The sequence below is a fragment of the Mauremys mutica genome, chromosome 12 (assembly GCF_020497125.1).
Source record: "Mauremys mutica isolate MM-2020 ecotype Southern chromosome 12, ASM2049712v1, whole genome shotgun sequence".
Taxonomy (NCBI): Eukaryota; Metazoa; Chordata; order Testudines; family Geoemydidae; genus Mauremys; species Mauremys mutica.
In genome coordinates, this window is record NC_059083.1 from 2,924,966 (window position 1) to 2,942,857 (window position 17,892).

Genomic DNA, 17,892 nt, shown 5'->3' on the forward strand with positions numbered 1-17,892 from the left:
TGGACAGTCAAATTAGTGCGCCCAGGCTGGTTGGAAAACAGCTGTCGGTACAGGAGCAGTACCCCTCTGATCTCAGCCTGCTGGGCCGGGGTCAGCTGATCAGAGAGGGGAATCGCCTCCAGGGGGGAACCAGCCTTTGTCCCTGGGAATAGATCCACTAGAGGGTCATCCCCCGGCTCCTCCCAGTGCCCACACACGGCCAACACCATATTCCCCCTGTCATAGTATGGCTTCATCATATTCACATGGTACACCCGGTGGTGATGAGCCCGGTTCGACAGCTCCACCACATAGTTTACCTCATTTAGTTGCTTGACAACCTTGAAGGGCCCTTCCCAGGCAGGAACCTCTCCACCAGCCCGTTGGTCTGGGGGTGGTACGCTGAGGCCCAGCTGGGTCGGACCCCACATTTCTCCCACAGGGACTGGAGCAGCTCCGACATGAAGTTGGACCCCTGGAGTTTGTTTTTCCTCACGGGGATGAGAACCATCACTTGGTCCCCGGTGGCGAAGGCACGGGCCCGCGCCGTGCGGTCGTACCAGACCTTCTGCTTCCTCTGGGCTCGGGCCAGATTCTCCCTGGCCAGGCCCATGAGCTCGGTAAGTCTTTCCCGGAAGGTCAGGACATACTCCACCACCGACTCTCCATCGGGAGCGGTCTTCCCCTCCCATTCGTCTCTCAGCAGGTCCAGGGGCCCCCTTATCCGCCTTCCATATAACAGTTCGAAAGGCGAGAACCCAGTAGATTCCTGGGGTACCTCCCTGTATGCAAACAGCAGGTGAGGTAAGTACTTGTCCCAGTCCTGTGGGTGCTGGTGCATGAATGTTTTTAGCATCATCTTTAGCGTCCCGTTGAACCTCTCCACCAGCCCATTGGTCTGGGGGTGGTACGCTGAGGCCCAGCTGGGTCGGACCCCACATTTCTCCCACAGGGACTGGAGCAGCTCCGACATGAAGTTGGACCCCTGGTCCGTTAAGACTTCCTTGGGGAACCCCACCCGGCTGAAAATGGTCAGCAGCGCATCCGCCACGGTGTCTGCTTCAGTAGAGGACAAGGCCACCGCCTCGGGGTATCGAGTGGCGAAATCTATCACCACCAGGATGTATTTTTTGCCTGACCGGGTCGCCTTGCTGAGAGGCCCCACCATGTCCATGGCCACCTTCTGGAAAGGCTCTTCTATGATGGGTAAAGGCCTCAGAGCTGCTTTCCCCTTGTCCCGGGCCTTCCCCACCCGCTGGCAGGGGTCACAGGATTGGCAGTACTGCCGGACATGGGTAAAGACCCCAGGCCAGTAAAAGTTCTGAAGCAGCCTCTGCCTGGTGCGCCGGATTCCCTGGTGTCCTGCGAGGGGGATGTCATGGGCCAGGTACAGGAGCTTGTGGCGAAATTTCTGGGGAACCACCAGCTGCCTCCTAATCCCCCATGACTCCACCTCCCCGGGGGGAGCCCATGCTCGGTACAGGAACCCCTTCTCCCACAGGAACCTCTCCTTGCAACCTCTCCTCATGGTCTGTGCTGCATTGAGGTCAGCCCGGTCCCTGGGCTTCTGCAAGGAGGGATCTTTCTGCACCTCGGCCTGGAACTCAGCAGCTGTGACAGGGATGGGGACCTGCTCTCTCTCCCCGGCTGGGTCTGAGGCCGCAGCCTCTCTGGGTCGTGTCTCTGGGCGTTCCCTCCCCACCAGGTTAGGGTCTTGCGCCTCGGCCAGAGTACTTTCCCCGTTGTCAGGGTGCAGTGCCCTGCACCGACTCTGACTACGGGTCACGACCAGGGCACCCCGGGCATTGCCTGGCCAGGCCTCGAGATCCCCCCCCATTAGCACCTCTGTGGGCAAATAGGGGTGTACCCCCACATCCTTGGGGCCCTCCTTGACCCCCCACTTCAGGAGCACCCTCGCCACGGGTACCTTGAAGGGGGTCCCGCTCACGCCCATCAGGGTCAGGTAGGTATCAGGCACCATCCGATTTGGGGCCACCACCTCGGGCCGGGCCAGCGTCACCTCTGCGCCTGTGTCCCAGTACCCAGTGATCTTCCTCCCATCCACCTCCAGGGAAACCAGGCACTGTTTCCGGAGGGGCAGCCCCGTGGCCACCCTGTAGCAGAACCTTGTGTCCGGAGCATCCAGCCCCCCAGAGGCGCTGGCCTGGGGCCCTCCTCCCTCCTTCCCAGGTGGGACGCTGCCAGCCCCCCTCTCTTGGGCATGTTGCCTCTCCTCCGATTGGGTCCTTACCCAGTCAACCCTCTGCGGGTGGGGTCTGCTCGGTCTGTCTCTGAGCTTGGGGCACTGGGCCCGTATGTGGCCTTGCTGGCCACAGTGGAAGCAGCCCATGTCTCGTGGGTCCCCTCGAGTGGGTCGGGTGGACCTGACGCTGGACGTTCCCCTTTTGTGGGGGTTCTCCATAGGGTCCCGCTGGGAGGTCCCGTGGTGACTCTCTCTCTGCGTTGAGGCAGGCCTGCTCCCTCGAGACTCCTCCCTGCCATCCCCTGCCCGACTGTCCATGTATTGGTCGGCCAGCTGGCCTGCATGCTGCGGGTTCTCCGGCTTCTGGTCCATCAACCACCGCTTCAGGTCGGCTGGGCACTGCTCATACAGGTGCTCCAGTACGAATAGGTCAAGCAGGTCCTCTCTAGTTTGGGCCCCAGCTGTCCACTTGCGGGCGTACCCCTGCGCCCGGTTGACCAGTTGGAGGTATGTGACCTCCCGGGTCTTATGTTGACTCCGGAACCTCTTCCGGTACATCTCCGGGGTCAGCCCAAACTCGCGGAGCAGGGCCTCTTTGAACAGGTTGTAGTCCCCTGCCTCCGCCCCTTTCATTCGGCTGTACACCTCCACGGCGGTGGGGTCCAGTAAGGGGGTGAGGCACCGGATCCTGTCTGCAGGGTCAACCTGGTGCAGCTCGCAGGCATTCTCGAAGGCCGTCAGGAAGGTGTCTATGTCCTCCCCCTCCTTACGCGGGGCCAGGAAGTTCTTATCGAAGCTCTTTGTAGGCTTGGGCCCCCCCTCACTCACCGCAGCCGGGGCCTCCCTGCTTTTCAGCTGGGCCAGGTCGAGCTCATGTTTGCGCTGCTTCTCCCTTTCCTCGTATTCGCGTTGCTTCTCCCTTTCCTCGAATTCACGCTGCCTCTGCCGGTCCTCCATCTCCATCTCCCTCAGTTTGATCTCTCTCTCCAAGTCCAGCCGCCTGTGCTCCACGGAGGCCGAGCGTCGCCGGGATGATTCCCGGATGGTCGGGGGGGTCACGGTGCCCTCCGTAGCTGGGCTCCTCCTCCCCCTCCCCCTACGCCTAGGGGTGGGAGGTCTCGGGGAGCCCTCATCGGCCGACTGACCACTCCGAGCGGGTCCAGACACTGGTGCCTGCGCTGCATCTGCCCGGCTGCTTCCCTCAGAGACAGGGACCGGTTCATCCCTGCGATCTCTCTCCTCCAGCCGGGCAATCAGCTGGGCCTTGGTGAGCTTCCCACAGTGCAGCCCCCTCTGCTTGCACTGCTCCACCAGCTCACACTTGCGCTGCTGGGAATACATCTTCCTGCTGGCCGCTCGCAGGCCGGGGTGTTCGCCGCTCCCCACGGGTTCCAGGGGGACCCCTAGTGTGCCAGTCCTTGAGGTCACCACCTCTTTGCCAGGGTCGAGCTGCAGACTCCTCCGCCCCTGGGATCGTTCGCTGTGATCCCCCGGGGGACCCGGTTACTGCAAAGTCCTGCTCTCTGGCCACACTCGCCCAGGGGTGAATCGCCCCTTCGTTTTACTGCTCCCCAGTCACTTACTGCAGGAAGCGCCGTCCCCGGGGTGCCGCCGATCCCACCGCTACCACCAGTTGTCACGGAGTGTGGGGGAGTCCGGCCCTGCACCCCTCTTCCTGAACTCACAGTGACTCTCAGCCAGCCAGTAAAACAGAGGGTTTATTGAACAACAGGAACACAGGATACAGCCCAGCTGGTGTTCAGAGTCAGGACCCCTCAATCTGGCCTTTCTGGGGGGTTCAGGGTGCTTGGATCCCAGCCTAGGATCTCCTGAAAACCCACCACCCAGCTCCCAAAACGAAGACTGACTCCACTCCCCACTTCCCTTTGTCTAGCCCCAGCCAGAGGTGAGACCTCCCCTCCCCCAGGCCAGGCTCATGTTACAGCTGCAAACCTGTCTCTGCCTACCAAGCACACAGACAGCCCCTACTCCATCACAGTAATAAGACCAGTGAAACGGTTAACTTATGATGCACCTGGGGTGACTAGTGAGGAGCCAATACATTTAGCACACAGGCTTGTGGAAGCTAAAGTGGGCTATCTGAGGCCGTTTGACGGGGGCCAGTAAGTTGGTACAATAGGGAATGTGATTTATCGGGACGACAAATTCTCGGCTGGGGGGAGGATGTAAGCAGAGTCAGGATGAGCCCCACCCTGACATCTGGTGGTACATTATGGGGAGTGCGGAAAGAAGTTTCGGTTATTTGCATGGGCACTCCCACCCCACTTAGCATACCGCAAAGCAGCATGGGATGATTATTTCCACAGCTGTGGGACCCCCAATTTCGTTGTTATTGGGGCAGGAGCAATGAAATGTTGTCACCCTGATTGGGTAAATGGGGAACTACAAAATTGTCTTGTGATGGGGGGTTTCATTGTCAGCAGGATAGCGCTTGCTAGACGGGGGACATGGGTTCCAAAACCCATTGAAAGGAGAGAGGCTGGGGACAGGTATGTGTACTTGGTGGTGCAGGCTCCTTGTGTGAGCCAGAAGCACCAGTTCCACCTGTGCCTCTCTCCACTGTGGAATGTCAGAGTTAATTTTTGATTCCCTTAAGAATCTAGATGCAGGTTACTGAGCTGAATTCGTTGGTACTGGGGCTCCCCTACTGTGAGCTGAAATCACTGAAGAGCTGGACTTGCTGAGCTGAGAGCACTGTGCTAATGAGTGGAGCTGAAATCACTGAAGAGCTGGACTTGCTGAGCTGAGAGCACTGTGCTGATGAGTGGGGGAGCCTGAAGCAATACTGGCAGAGCGGAGTGGAGCAGTTTGTGCAGCCACTGGGTGAGTGGAGCTGAGCAGCTCGTGAGGACGGCTGGAGTGGCTCACAGGACAGCTGGTGGATCTGAGCAGCTGGCAGAGCAGAGCAGCCCACAGAGCCAGTGGAGCTGAGCGGTTGCGGGGACAGCTGGTGGAAGCAGAACCCCACGAAGAGGCAGGGCAGTTGGCCCCGAACCACGTAAGGTGCCCCTTTCTACCTAGGCTGGGGCGGGGGACCTCTGCAGAGAGACTCTTGAACTCTGGGCTGCCTGACCCGGGACAGAGACTTTTGAATTGTGGGACTTTTGGGACTGTGGGTGATTTGGGGGGATGCTGGACTCAAGGGCCCAGAGAGAAGGACACGGCCCAAGTTGCTGGGGTGGGTCTTTGCTCACGGTTTGACCTATGAACTCCAGTTGAGGTATTTTCCAAATTTCATGCGTGTTGTTGTTTATCTTATGTAATTAAACCTTTTCTGCTACACCAAGAGTCTGTGCTTGCGAGAGGGGAAGTATTGCCTCCTTGAGGCGCCCAGGGGTGTGTGTAAGATTTTCCCAGGTCACTGGGTGGGGGCTCGAGCTGGTTTGCATGAGGTTGTAGGGAAGGGACCCCTAGGTATTGAACCTGGCCCTTGCTGCTATCGTTTCAGCCTGGCAGAGGGGTTACATGATGATGATTAGCTAGCTAGCTAGGTTACTGTTTTTTTCAGTGTGGAAAATGATGTGAGCTAGTTTACGGGTTGAATGACTAAGTGCCATAATACCCTCCCACCCACCCCCCCCCGCATGTCCCTCACCAAGCTCAATAATTTTGTCACGTGTCTGTCACACTAGGGTGACCAGATGTCCTGACTTTATAGGGAGAGTCCCGATTTTTGGTCTTTTTCTTAGATAGGCTGCTATTACCCCCCACGCTCTCTGGTCACCCTAGTCACACGACATGGTGGTGCCCCCTGCCCCGCCTTCCCCCTGCTTTCCCTGCCCTCCCCCCAGCTCCTCCTGTCCCTGCCCTGCCCCTGCCCACCCCCAGCCCCCCACCCCTGCCCCACTGACGGTGCTGTGCCGGCGCAGGGCCCCCCCGGGGAGGTGATCCAGCTGCTACCCATCCAGCTGCCCAGGAAGAGCAAGCGGTCGATCGATGCCAGCCAGCTGGTGGGCGAGGACGGGGAGGGGCTGGCGGCGGACGGGGCCCACGGCCACGCGGGCGGCATGGACGAGATCTTCGGCTCCCTCACCGCCCTCAAGCGGGAGATCGAGCAGATGAAGCACCCGATGGGCACCCAGGACAACCCGGCCCGCACCTGCCAGGACCTGCGGCTCTGCCACCCCGACCTGCCCGACGGTGAGCGCCGGGCCAGGCTCGATGGGAGACGGGGCAGCGCTAGGAGTTGTGCTGCAGGGGGGGGCAGCAGGGGGCTCTGCCCGGGCAGTCAGGGCTCCCCATGGCCCCAGGGCGGCACTAGGGGCTGGGCTGCAGGAGGGGGCAGCAGGGGGCTCTGCCCGGGCAGTCAGGGCTCCCCATTGCCCCAGGGCGGCGCTAGGGGCTGGGCAGGGGGGGCAGCAGGGGGCTCTGCCCGGGCAGTCAGGACTCCCCATGGCCCCAGGGTGGCGCTAGGGGCTGGGCTATGGGGTGGGGGGGGGCAGCAGGGGGCTCTGCCCAGGCAGTCAGGGCTCCCCATGGCCCCAGGGCGGCGCTAGGGGCTGGGCTGCAGAGGGGGCAGCAGGGGGCTCTGCCCAGGCAGTCAGGGCTCCCCATGGCCCCAGGGCAGTGCTAGGGGCTGGGCTGCAGGGGGGGCAGCAGGGGGCTGTGCCTGGGCAGTCAGGGCTCCCCATGGCCCCAGGGCGGCGCTAGGGGTTGGGCTGCAGGGGAGGGAGCAGGGGGCTCTGCCCGGGCAGTCAGGGCTCCCCATGGCCCCAGGGTGGCACGAGGGGCTGGGCTGCAGGGGGGGGCGGGGGGCTCTGCCCGGGCAGTCAGGACTCCCCATGGCCCCAGGGCGGCGCTAGGGGCTGGGCTGCAGGGGGCAGGGTGGGGGGGATGTGACAAAGTGGGGGATTTTCTTATCTTTTCGTGGTTTCCCAGTGGGTTGCATGCAGGGGGGTGGGACTCAGTGTCCCCGGGTGTTACCGGTTTAACAAGGGGAGGGGAGAGGGAGATTGTTGGGACACAGGACCGGAGAGGGACTCGGGACCCCGGCCAATGGGCTGGAGGATGGAGACCCCAGCGACCAGTGACCTGGTGACCCGGAGACCCAGCTCAGGAGTCACAGCCGGTTCTGGCCAGTGGGAGGTCAATGGGCTGTGGGGAGAGGACCCCGGTGACCTGACCAGCCAGTTCCAGCCAGAGGGGCCAGAGGGGGGCTGGGAGGTGAGGAGACCCAGTGACCCTGTTTCCCTGGAGAGAAGCCAATGGACAGAGGGGGCTTGGGGTCGGGGGTATCGGAGGCCCAGCTAGGAAGCAGGGGGGCTCGGGGCTGGAGGGGGAGCAGGCAGAGCCCCCCTGGCTGCAGGGAGACTGGGATGTGCTGGGCTGAGGGAGGCCAGGCCTGAGGCCCTGAGAGTTTCCTGTGCTGGGTTCAACTCTCAATAAACCCTCCTGTGTTACGCTGGGGGAGAGTCGCTCCGGTCTAGAGAACGGGGGGGGGGAGGGGGATCGTCCCCTTCAGGGGTTAGGAGGCCCGGGGGGCCCAGAGCGAGGGGACTCCCTGAGGGGCCCACGGCAGAGACAGACGTGCTGAGGCTCAGGGAGAAGCGGCTCCAGGAGGTGGAGGGGCCTGACCCCGGGAGAGAGTGGCCCCCCGAGAAGGGCTGTCGCACTGAAAGGGGCATCCGGTGTGATGGAGTAGGGGCTATTTGTGTGGGAGATAGGTGAGAGACAGGTATTCAACCTGTAACATGAGCTAGGCCTGGGGGAGGGGAGGTCGACACCTCTGCCCGGTAGCTAGACAAAGGGAAGGAGCTGAGTGGAGAGGGTGGGGTCAGTTTCAGTTTTCGGTTTGGGAGCTGGGAGGTGGGGTTTCAGGGGAACCCAGGCTGGAATCCAGGCACCCTGAACCCCCAGAAGGGCCAGATTGAGGGGTCCTGGCTCTGAACACGAGCTCTGCTGTAACCTGTGTTCCTGTTATCCAATAAACCTTCTGTTTTACTGGCTGGCTGAGAGTCACTGTGAGTTCAGGAAGAGGGGTGCAGGGCCGGACTCCCCCACACTCCGTGACAACTGGTGGCAGAGGTGGGATCGACTGCACCCCATGGACAGCGCTTCCTGCAGTAAGTGACTGGGGAGCAGTAAAACGAAGGGGCGATTAACCCCTGGGAGAGTGTGACCAGAGAGAAGGACTTTGCAGTAACAGGGTCCCCCCGGGGATCACAGCGAGCGATCCCAGGGGCGGAGGAGTCTGCAGCTCGACCCTGGCAGAGAGGGGGTGACCTCAAGGACTGGCACACTAGGGGTCCCCCTGGAACCCGTGGGGAGCGGCGAGCACCCCGGCCTGTGAGCGGCCAGCAGGAAGATGTATTCCCAGAAGCGCAAGTGTGAGCTGGTGGGGCTGTGCCAGCGGAGAGGGCTGCACAGTGGGAAGCTCACCAAGGCCCAGCTGATTGCCCGGCTGGAGGACGAAGATCGTGTGAATGAACCGATCCCTGTCTCTGAGGGAAGCAGCCGGGCAGATGCAGCGCAGGCACCAGTGTCTGTCCCCGCTGGGAGTGGTCAGCCGGCCGCTGAGGGCTTCCCGAGACCCCCCCTTCCATTGCCTAGGGGGAGGGGGAGCCCAGCAACTACCGAGGGCACCGTGACCCCCCCCGGCCAGCAGGGGATCGTCCCGGCGATGCTCGGCCTCCGAGGAGCACATGCGGCTGGAATGGGAGAGAGAGATGAAACGGAGAGAGATGGAGGATCGTGAGAAACAGAGAGAACATGACCGGAAGGAGAAGGAGAAACAGAGGGAACATGAAGCGAGACAGAGGGAACATGAGGCACGACAGAAGGAGCAGGAACGGGCGGAGAAAGAGCGACAGCGTCACCATGAGCTGGACCTGGCGAGGCAGGGGGGCAGCAGGCCCCGGGCGGCGGTGAGTGAAGGGGGGGCCAGGACTGCGCAGAGCTTTGATAAGTCCATCCTGGCCCCGCGCAAGGAGGGGGAGGACATGGGTGACTTCCTAGATGCCTTTGAGACGGCCTGCGAGCTGCACCAGGTGGATCCTGCGGACAGGCTCCGGGTTCTCACCCCCTTACTGGACCCCAAAGCCGTGGCATTGTACGGCCAACTGGGAGAGGAGGAGAAAGGGAACTATGAACCATTCAAGCAGGCCCTGCTGCGCGAGTTTGGGCTGACCCCTGAGATGTACCGGGAGAGGTTCCGGAGTCAGGATAAAACCCCTGAGGTCTCCTATCTGCAACTGGCCGTCCGCATGGAGGGATACGCCAGCAAGTGGGCAGATGGGGCCCAGACGCCGGGGGACGTGGTTAAACTGCTGGTACTGGAGCAGCTGTATGAGCGGTGCCCATCTGACCTGAGGCTGTGGTTAAGGGACCAAAAGCCAGAGAACCCGCGACACGCAGGGCGGCTGGCCAATGACTTTGTGAAGAGCCGGTTGGGGGGTGACAGGGAGGAGCCCCAAAGAAACAGGCCCGTCGCGACGCAGAGAGAGAGTCATCCTGAGACCACCCAAACGGGGAATCGAGAGAGCCCCCTCCCAAAGGGAACGGCCAGCGCCAGGGACAACCGACCGGTTCGAGGGGACCAACGGGACATGCGCTGCTATCACTGTGGCCAGAGGGGCCACCTGCGGTCCCAGTGCCCCCGGCTCAAGGACAGACTGACCAGACCGACCCCCCACCAGGTTAACTTGGTAGGGACCCAGCCGGATGAGGGGCAGCGTTCGCAGGAAAGTGGGGCTGGCCACGCACCACCTGCGAAGGAGGGAGGAGGGCCCCAGGTCAGCTCCTCTGGGGGGCTGGATGCTCCAGGCTCTGAGTTTTGGGTTTACAGGGTGGGCACGGGGCTACCCCTCCGGAAAGAGTGCCTTGTTTCCCTGGAGGTAGATGGGAGGAAGGTCACTGGGTACTGGGACACGGGCGCAGAGGTGACGCTGGCCCGGCCGCAGGTGGTGGCCCCAGATCGGATGGTGCCCAACACCTTCCTGACCGTGAGGGGTGTGAGCGGGACCCCATTCAAGGTGCCTGTGGCGAGGGTGCACCTGAAGTGGGGGGCCAAGGAGGGCCCCAAGGACGTGGGGGTGCACCCACATTTGCCCACAGAGGTGTTAATGGGGGGGGACCTCGAGGCCTGGCCAGGCGATCCCCGGGGTGCCCTGGTCGTGACCCGTAGTCAGAGTCGGCGCAGGGCACTGCGCCCTGACAATGGGGAAGGTACTCTGCCCGAGGCGCAGGACCCTAACCTGGTGGGGAGGGAACGCCCAGAGACACAGCCCAGAGAGGCTGCAGCTTCAGACCCAGCCGGTGAGAGAGAGCAGGTTCCCATCCCTGTCCCAGCTGCTGAGTTCCAGGCCGAGTTGCAGAAAGATCCCTCCTTGCGGAAGCCCAGGGACCGGGCTGACCTCAGTGCGGTACAGACCATGAGGAGAGGTTGCAAGGAGAGGTTCCTGTGGGAGAAGAGGTTCCTGTACCGAGAATGGGCTCGCCCCGGGGAAGTGGAGTCATGGGGGATCAGGAGGCAGCTGGTGGTTCCCCAGAAGTTTTGCCACAAGCTCCTGTACCTGGCCCATGACATCCCCCTCGCAGGACACCAGGGAATCCGGCGCACCAGGCAGAGGCTGCTACAGAACTTTTACTGGCCTGGGGTCTTTACCCATGTCCGGCAGTACTGCCAATCCTGTGACCCCTGCCAGCGGGTGGGGAAGGCCTGGGACAAGGGGAAAGCAGCTTTGAGGCCTTTGCCCATCATAGAAGAGCCTTTCCAGAAGGTGGCCATGGACATGGTGGGGCCTCTCAGCAAGGCGACCCGGTCAGGGAAGAAATACATTCTGGTGGTGGTAGATTTCGCCACTCGCTACCCCGAGGCGGTGGCCTTGTCCTCTATCGAAGCAGACACTGTGGCGGATGCGCTGCTGACTATTTTCAGCCGGGTGGGGTTTCCCCAAGGAAGTCTTAATGGACCAGGGGTCCAACTTCATGTCGGACCTGCACCAGTCCCTGTGGGAGAAATGTGGGGTCCGACCCAGCTGGGCCTCAGCGTATCATCCCCAGACCAACGGGCTGGTGGAGAGGTTCAACGGGACGCTAAAGATGATGCTAAAAACATTCATGCACCAGCACCCACAGGACTGGGACAAGTACTTACCTCACCTGCTGTTTGCGTACCGGGAGGTACCCCAGGAATCTACTGGGTTCTCGCCTTTCGAACTGTTATATGGGAGGCGGGTAAGGGGGCCCCTGGACCTGATGAGAGACGAATGGGAGGGGAAGGCCGCTCCCGATGGAGAGTCGGTGGTGGAGTATGTCCTGACCTTCCGGGAAAGACTTACCGAGCTCATGGGCCTGGCCAGGGAGAATCTGGCCCGAGCCCAGAGGAAGCAGAAGGTCTGGTACGACCACACGGCGCGGGCCTGCGCCTTCGCCACCAGGGATCAAGTGATGGTTCTCATCCCCGTGAGGAAAAACAAACTCCAGGCCGCCTGGGAAGGGCCCTTCAAGGTTATCAAGCAACTAAGGGTATGTCTACACTACAAGAGTAGTTCGATTTAACTTAGGTCGAATTTGTGGATTCGACGTTACGAAGTCGAATTTGTGTATCCACACTAAGGACACTAATTCGACTTTGTGAGTCCACACTAACGGGGCACCGCGTCGACATTGGAAGCGGTGCATTCTGGGCAGCTATCCCACAGTTCCCGCAGTCCCCGCTTCCCATTGGAATGCTGGGTAGAGCCCCCAATGCCTGCTGGGGGAAAAATGTGTCGAGGGTGGTTTTGGGTAACTGTCATCATTCAACCGTCACTCCCGCCCTCCCTCCCTGAAAGCGCCGGCGGGAAATCTGTTCGCGCACTTTTCTGGTCAGTGACAGCGTGGACGCCACAGCACTGCGAGCATGGAGCCCGTTGCAATCATTGCTGCACTTATGGCCGTTGTCAACTCCTCACATCTTATCGTCCACCTCTTCCACAGTCAGCTGCTGAGAAATCGGGCGAGGAGGCTCCGGCAGCGCGGTGAGGACATGAAGTGTCAGAGTGGCACAGACCTCTCACAAAGCATGGGATCCCGCGCCGCGGAGATCATGGTGGCAATGGGTCACGTTCATGCTCTGGAACGGCGATTCTGGGCCCAGGAAACAAGCACGGACTGGTGGGACCGCATAGTGCTGCAGGTCTGGGATGAATCACAGTGGCTGCGAAACTTCAGGATGCGTAAGGGCACTTTCCTTGAACTCTGTGACTTGCTGTCCCCTGCCCTGAAGCGCCAGGACACCCGGATGCGAGCAGCCCTGAGTGTGTGTGCAGCGAGTGGCCATAGCCCTCTGGAAACTTGCCACGCCAGACAGCTACCGGTCAGTAGCGAACCACTTTGGCGTGGGCAAATCTACCGTGGGGGTTGCTGTGATGCAAGTAGCCCACGCAATCGTTGAGCTACTGCTCTCAAAGGTAGTTACCCTGGGAAACGTCCAGGTCGTCATAGATGGCTTCGCCGCGATGGGATTCCCAAACTGCGGTGGGGCTATAGATGGGACTCACATCCCTATCGTGGGACCGGCCCACCAGGCCAGCCAGTATATTAACCGAAAGGGCTACTTTTCAATGGTGCTGCAAGCACTGGTGGACCATAGGGGACGTTTTACCAACATCTACGTCAGGTGGCCGGGCAAGGTTCATGACGCGCGTGTTTTCAGGAACTCTTGTCTGTTTAGACGCCTGCAGGAAGGTAGTTTCTTCCCGGACCACAAAATAACTGTTGGGGATGTGGAGATGCCTACAGTGATCCTCGGGGACCCAGCCTACCCGCTAATGCCCTGGCTCGTGAAGCCCTATACAGGCGCCTTGGACAGTGACAAGGAGCTCTTCAACTACCGGCTGAGCAAGTGCAGAATGGTGGTGGAGTGTGCTTTCAGACGTCTCAAGGGGAGATGGAGGAGCTTACTGACTCGCTCGGATCTCAGTGAAACCAATATCCCCATTGTTATTGCAGCTTGCTGTGTGCTCCACAATCTCTGTGAGAGCAAGGGGGAGACCTTTATGGCGGGATGGGAGGTTGAGGCAAATCGCATGGCTGCTGATTACGCTCAGCCAGACACCCGTGCGATTAGAAGAGCCCAGCGGGAAGCGCTGTGCATCCGGGAGGCTTTGAAAGCTAGGTTCCTCAGAAAGCAGGGTAACCTATGACTGTCCAGTCTCTTTACAGAGAAGCTGAACCTGCCCCTGTTTCAGTTACTATTGACTTTTTTCAGCGGTTACATAGCCCGTTCACCAGGTTTCCCCCCTTCCAACAGACGTTTAAAAATAAAGTTATTGGAACATTGTTAATTAACAAAGTTTTCTTTACTAACGAATTCGCGTTAAAGGGTTCAAACAGGGACGCAGACTGTGGTGGGTACAGTGTGCAGTGATGTACAGACCGCTTCTACACTCGAGGAATGACAGGCTCCTGCTCCTACAAGCGGTCTCTGGGGGGAGGACGGTTACAGGAGGGTGTGCAGGAAGGGGTGGGTTTGCAGGAAGGGGTGAGGGGTGTGTGGGAAGGGTGAGTAGGTGTAGGGGGATGATGGCTCTGGCTGGGGCTCAGGGCATCGGAGAGGCTCATGGCTAGGGTGGAAGGGCATGGTAAGGGCAGCCTGCCTTGCCATTTGTGGCTGCCAGGCGCTCGGACCCTGGGGCAGCAGACACCTCCCAGACTGACCTGGGGCAGCAGACACCTCGCAGAGTGACCCGGGTGCCTAGTGACTGCACTCTGTGTGTGACCTGCTGTTGATCCTGCCCCCATGTCTGTACCCTGGTAATGGTGGCTGTCCTATGCAATTAACAAACCCCTCCCCCCCTTCACACAAAGTCTTCTGCAAAGAAACATGACGGAAACAGTAATGAACAGCAAACTATTTTTAATACTCAGCTACACAGTTGGGGGATGAAACTGGGATTTTGGATCGGGTGAGCCAGGAAGGGAAGCAATTCTCATACTTTAGGGAATGAGAGCTGTTTGGTACATGAGCGCTCTGCTGGGGTGGAGTGACAGTTTTCACGGCCCCTAGCGCCCCTCCTTCTTGTTATTTTGGGTGAGGGGGGGACAGGACTTTGTGGCGGGGGAGGGCGGTTGCAGATACAGTTCAGGGGGGCTCTGTGCTCCTGCCTGCGGTCCTGCAGAACATCCACAAGGCGCCGGAGCGTGTCCGTTTGCTCCCTCATTAGGCCAAGCAGCGTTTGAGTCGCCTGCTGGTCTTCCTGCCGCCACCTGTCCTCCCGTTCGCTGTGTGAGCGCTGCTGCTGAGAGAGGGTCTCCCTCCACTGGCTCTGCTGGGCCGCCTCGGCTCTGGAGCAGGCCATCAGTTCAGCGAACATCTCGTCCCGAGTCTTTTTCTTTCGCCGCCTAATCTGCACCAGCCTCTGTGAGGGGGATGCCGGGGCAGTTTGGGAAACAGCCGCAGCTGTGTGATGGGAAAAAGGAAGTGATTTCCTTGCAAAGATACATGTTTGCGAACACTGAACACAGTCTAGTCTGTTTCTGTGAACAAGACCATACACGGCACTATCTCATGCGCTCTCAGGACAAGTTCGAATTTTCGGCATTCGCTTTCATTGCCTGGGGTCTTGCACTGGAGATCAGACAAGCGGGGCAGGACAGCAGAATCCGTGTAGCAGCCAGGCCTGGTAAGCCGTAAACTTTAGGCTGCTTAAAAGTTAATGTATAGCAGTGCCCTCCTGCTGCAGGCAATCTGGAAAGCATAAACTCTGACCCTGTTCCACCCCCTCGCGGCTGTCCCCAGGAAAGATCCCTGTATGCTTCCCCTCTGCAGCCTCCACCACGTGGCTGTTAAACGACGCTTATTGTTATGCAAAGGAAAAGTGAAGCATTCCCAATAGTAACATTACACAAATTCCCCTAATTAGATGCAGCAGTCGCCGAGCGAGATCACCCTGAGGCGGGTCACTAAGAGAGACAGAGAGCGCATGCTGCGTGAATCCCTGCACAGACCAGGGCCCTATGCTGCCATGCTCGTGGAGGCAATGCTCCCACTGTATGTGAGGATAGCCTGGCGTGGAAGAGTGTGCTTCCACGGAGCACCCAATAAGGCACCTCTCCCCAGCAACCTCCTGCGGAGGCTTTTCGAGTACCTCTACGAGAGCTTCATGGAACTCTCCCAAGAGGATTTCTGTTCTATCCCCATAAACATTGACCTTCTTTTCATATAGTTTTTATTCCTGTTTTTTTAAAAAATAAATGTTTACATGTTTATAGCACTTACCGACTGATCCTTCCCCTGATTCGGAGTCCGGGTTAACGGCCGGGGAGGGTTGGTAGGGGATCTCCGTGAGGGTGATGAAGAGATCCTGGCTGTCGGGGAAAGCAGTATTGTAAGCGCTGTCGCCTGCCTCGTCCTCCACAAACCCTTCCTCATCTTCCCCATCCGCGAACATCGCTGAGGAACTGCCCGTCGACACTATCCCATCCTCAGAGTCCACGGTCACTGGTGGGGCAGTGGTGGCAGACGCACCGAGAATGGCATGCAGTGCCTCGTGGAAGCAGCATGTCTGGGGCTGGGCTCCGGAGCGTCCGTTTGCCGCTTTGATTTTTTGGTAGCCTTGTCTCAGGTCCTTGACTTTCACACGGCACTGCATCGCATCCCGGCTGTATCCTCTGAGTGGCATGGCTTTGGAGACCTTCTCGTAGGTCTTTGCATTCCGTTTTTTGGAGCGCAGCTCCGAAAGCACAGACTCATCGCCCCACACAGCGATCAGATCCAAGACTTCCCGGTCAGTCCATGCTGGGGCCCTCTTTCTACTCTGAGATTGCATGGACCCCTCTCCCGGAGAGCTCTGCATCGTTGCCGGTGCTGCTGAGCTCGCCCCGATGTCCAACCAGGAATTGAGATTCAAACTGGCCAGACAGGAAAAGGAATTCAAATTTTCCCGGGGCTTTTCCTGTATGGCTGATCAGAACATCTGAGCTCGGACTGCTGTCCAGAGCGTCAACACAGTGGTGCACTGTGGGATAGCTCCCGGAGCTACTAAGGTCGATTTCCGTCCACACATAGGCTAACTCGACATAGCCATGTCGAATTTAGCGCTACTCCCCTCGTCGGGGTGGAGTACCGAATTCGAACTAAAGAGCCCTCTAGGTCGAACTAATTAGCTTCCTGGTGTGGACGGTGTCACGGAGTGTGGGGGAGTCCGGCCCTGCACCCCTCTTCCCGAACTCACAGTGACTCTCAGCCAGCCAGTAAAACAGAAGGTTTATTGAACAACAGGAACACAGGATACAGCCCAGCTTGTGTGCAGAGCCAGGACCCCTCAATCTGGCCTTTCTGGGGGTTCAGGGTGCTTGGATCCCAGCCTAGGATCCCCTGAAACCCCACCTCCCAGCTCCCAAAACCGAAGAGTGACTCCACTCCCCACTTCCCTTTGTCTAGCCCCAGCCAGAGGTGAGACCTCCCATCCCCCAGGCCAGGCTCATGTTACAGCTGCATACCTGTCTCTGCCTACCAAGCACACAGATAGCCCCTGCTCCATCACACCTCTCCCCCCTCCAAGACTGAACTGAGCGGGGTCACTGCCCAGTGACCCGGGGAAGTTTGGGGCCCCCTCTCCGGGACAGCGCGTCCGCTATCAGGTTGGCACTTCCCTTCACGTGGACCACGTCCATTTCATAGTCCTGCAGGAGCAGGCTCCACCTCAGGAGCTTGGCGTTGGCTCCTTTCATCTGGTGCAGCCAGGTCAGGGGAGAGTGGTCGGTGTACACGGTGAAGTGGCGCCCAAAGAGATAGGGCTCCAGTTTCTTCAGGGCCCACACCATGGCCAGGCATTCCTTCTCGATGGCCGCGTAGTTCTGCTCCCGGGGTAGCAACTTCTTGCTCAGGTACACGATGGGGTGTCTCTCCCCCTTTTCATCCTCCTGCATCAACACCGCCCCCAGGCCTGTGTCTGAGGCGTCGGTGAACACCAGAAAGGGCTTGTCAAAGTTTGGGTTTGCCAGAACTGGGCCTCTGAGCAGAGCCTCCTTCAGTGCCTGGAGAGCCTCCTGGCACTGCTCGGTCCAGACCACCTTGTCTGGCTTCCCCTTCTTGCACAGCTCAGTGATGGGGGCGGCTATGGCGCTAAAGTGGGGCACAAACCTCCGATAGTATCCCGCCATCCCAATAAAGGCCTGGACCTGCTTTTTGGTCTGGGGAGCGGGCCAGTCTCTGATCGCCTCCACCTTGGCCGGTTCCGGCTTTAGGCAGCCGCTCCCCACCCGATGGCCCAGGTAAGATACTTCAGCCATCCCCACCTTGCACTTCTCAGCCTTTACGGTTAACCCCGCCTCCCGGAGTCGGTCCAGCACTTGTCTAACCTGGAACACGTGGTCCTCCCAGGTCTGGCTGAAGACGCAGATGTCATCAATATACGCCACAGCAAAACTCTCCATCCCCCTCAGTAGCTGATCCACCAGGCGCTGGAAGGTGGCCGGCGCTCCCTTGAGGCCAAAGGGCAGGGTCAGAAACTCATAGAGCCCCAGGGGTGTGATGAAGGCCGATTTCAGCCTGGCATCTGCGTCCAGCGGCACTTGCCAGTAGCCCTTTGTAAGATCCATGGTGGTGAGGTACCGAGCGCCTCCCAGCTTGTCCAGGAGCTCGTCAGGCCTTGGCATGGGGTAGGCATCAGATACGGTGATGGCATTGAGCTTTCGATAGTCCACGCAGAACCGGATCGACCCGTCCTTCTTGGGGACCAGCAACACTGGGGAGGCCCAGGGGC

General features: G+C 59.7%; 1 protein-coding gene across 1 annotated transcript in view; it reads right to left on the bottom strand.

The window, feature by feature from the left end:
- The window catches only part of LOC123345793 (endothelial zinc finger protein induced by tumor necrosis factor alpha-like), a 1,203,704-nt gene that overhangs the window by 608,062 nt on the left and 577,750 nt on the right, over nucleotides 1–17,892 (bottom strand). The gene's annotated exons all lie outside the window — the stretch shown is intronic.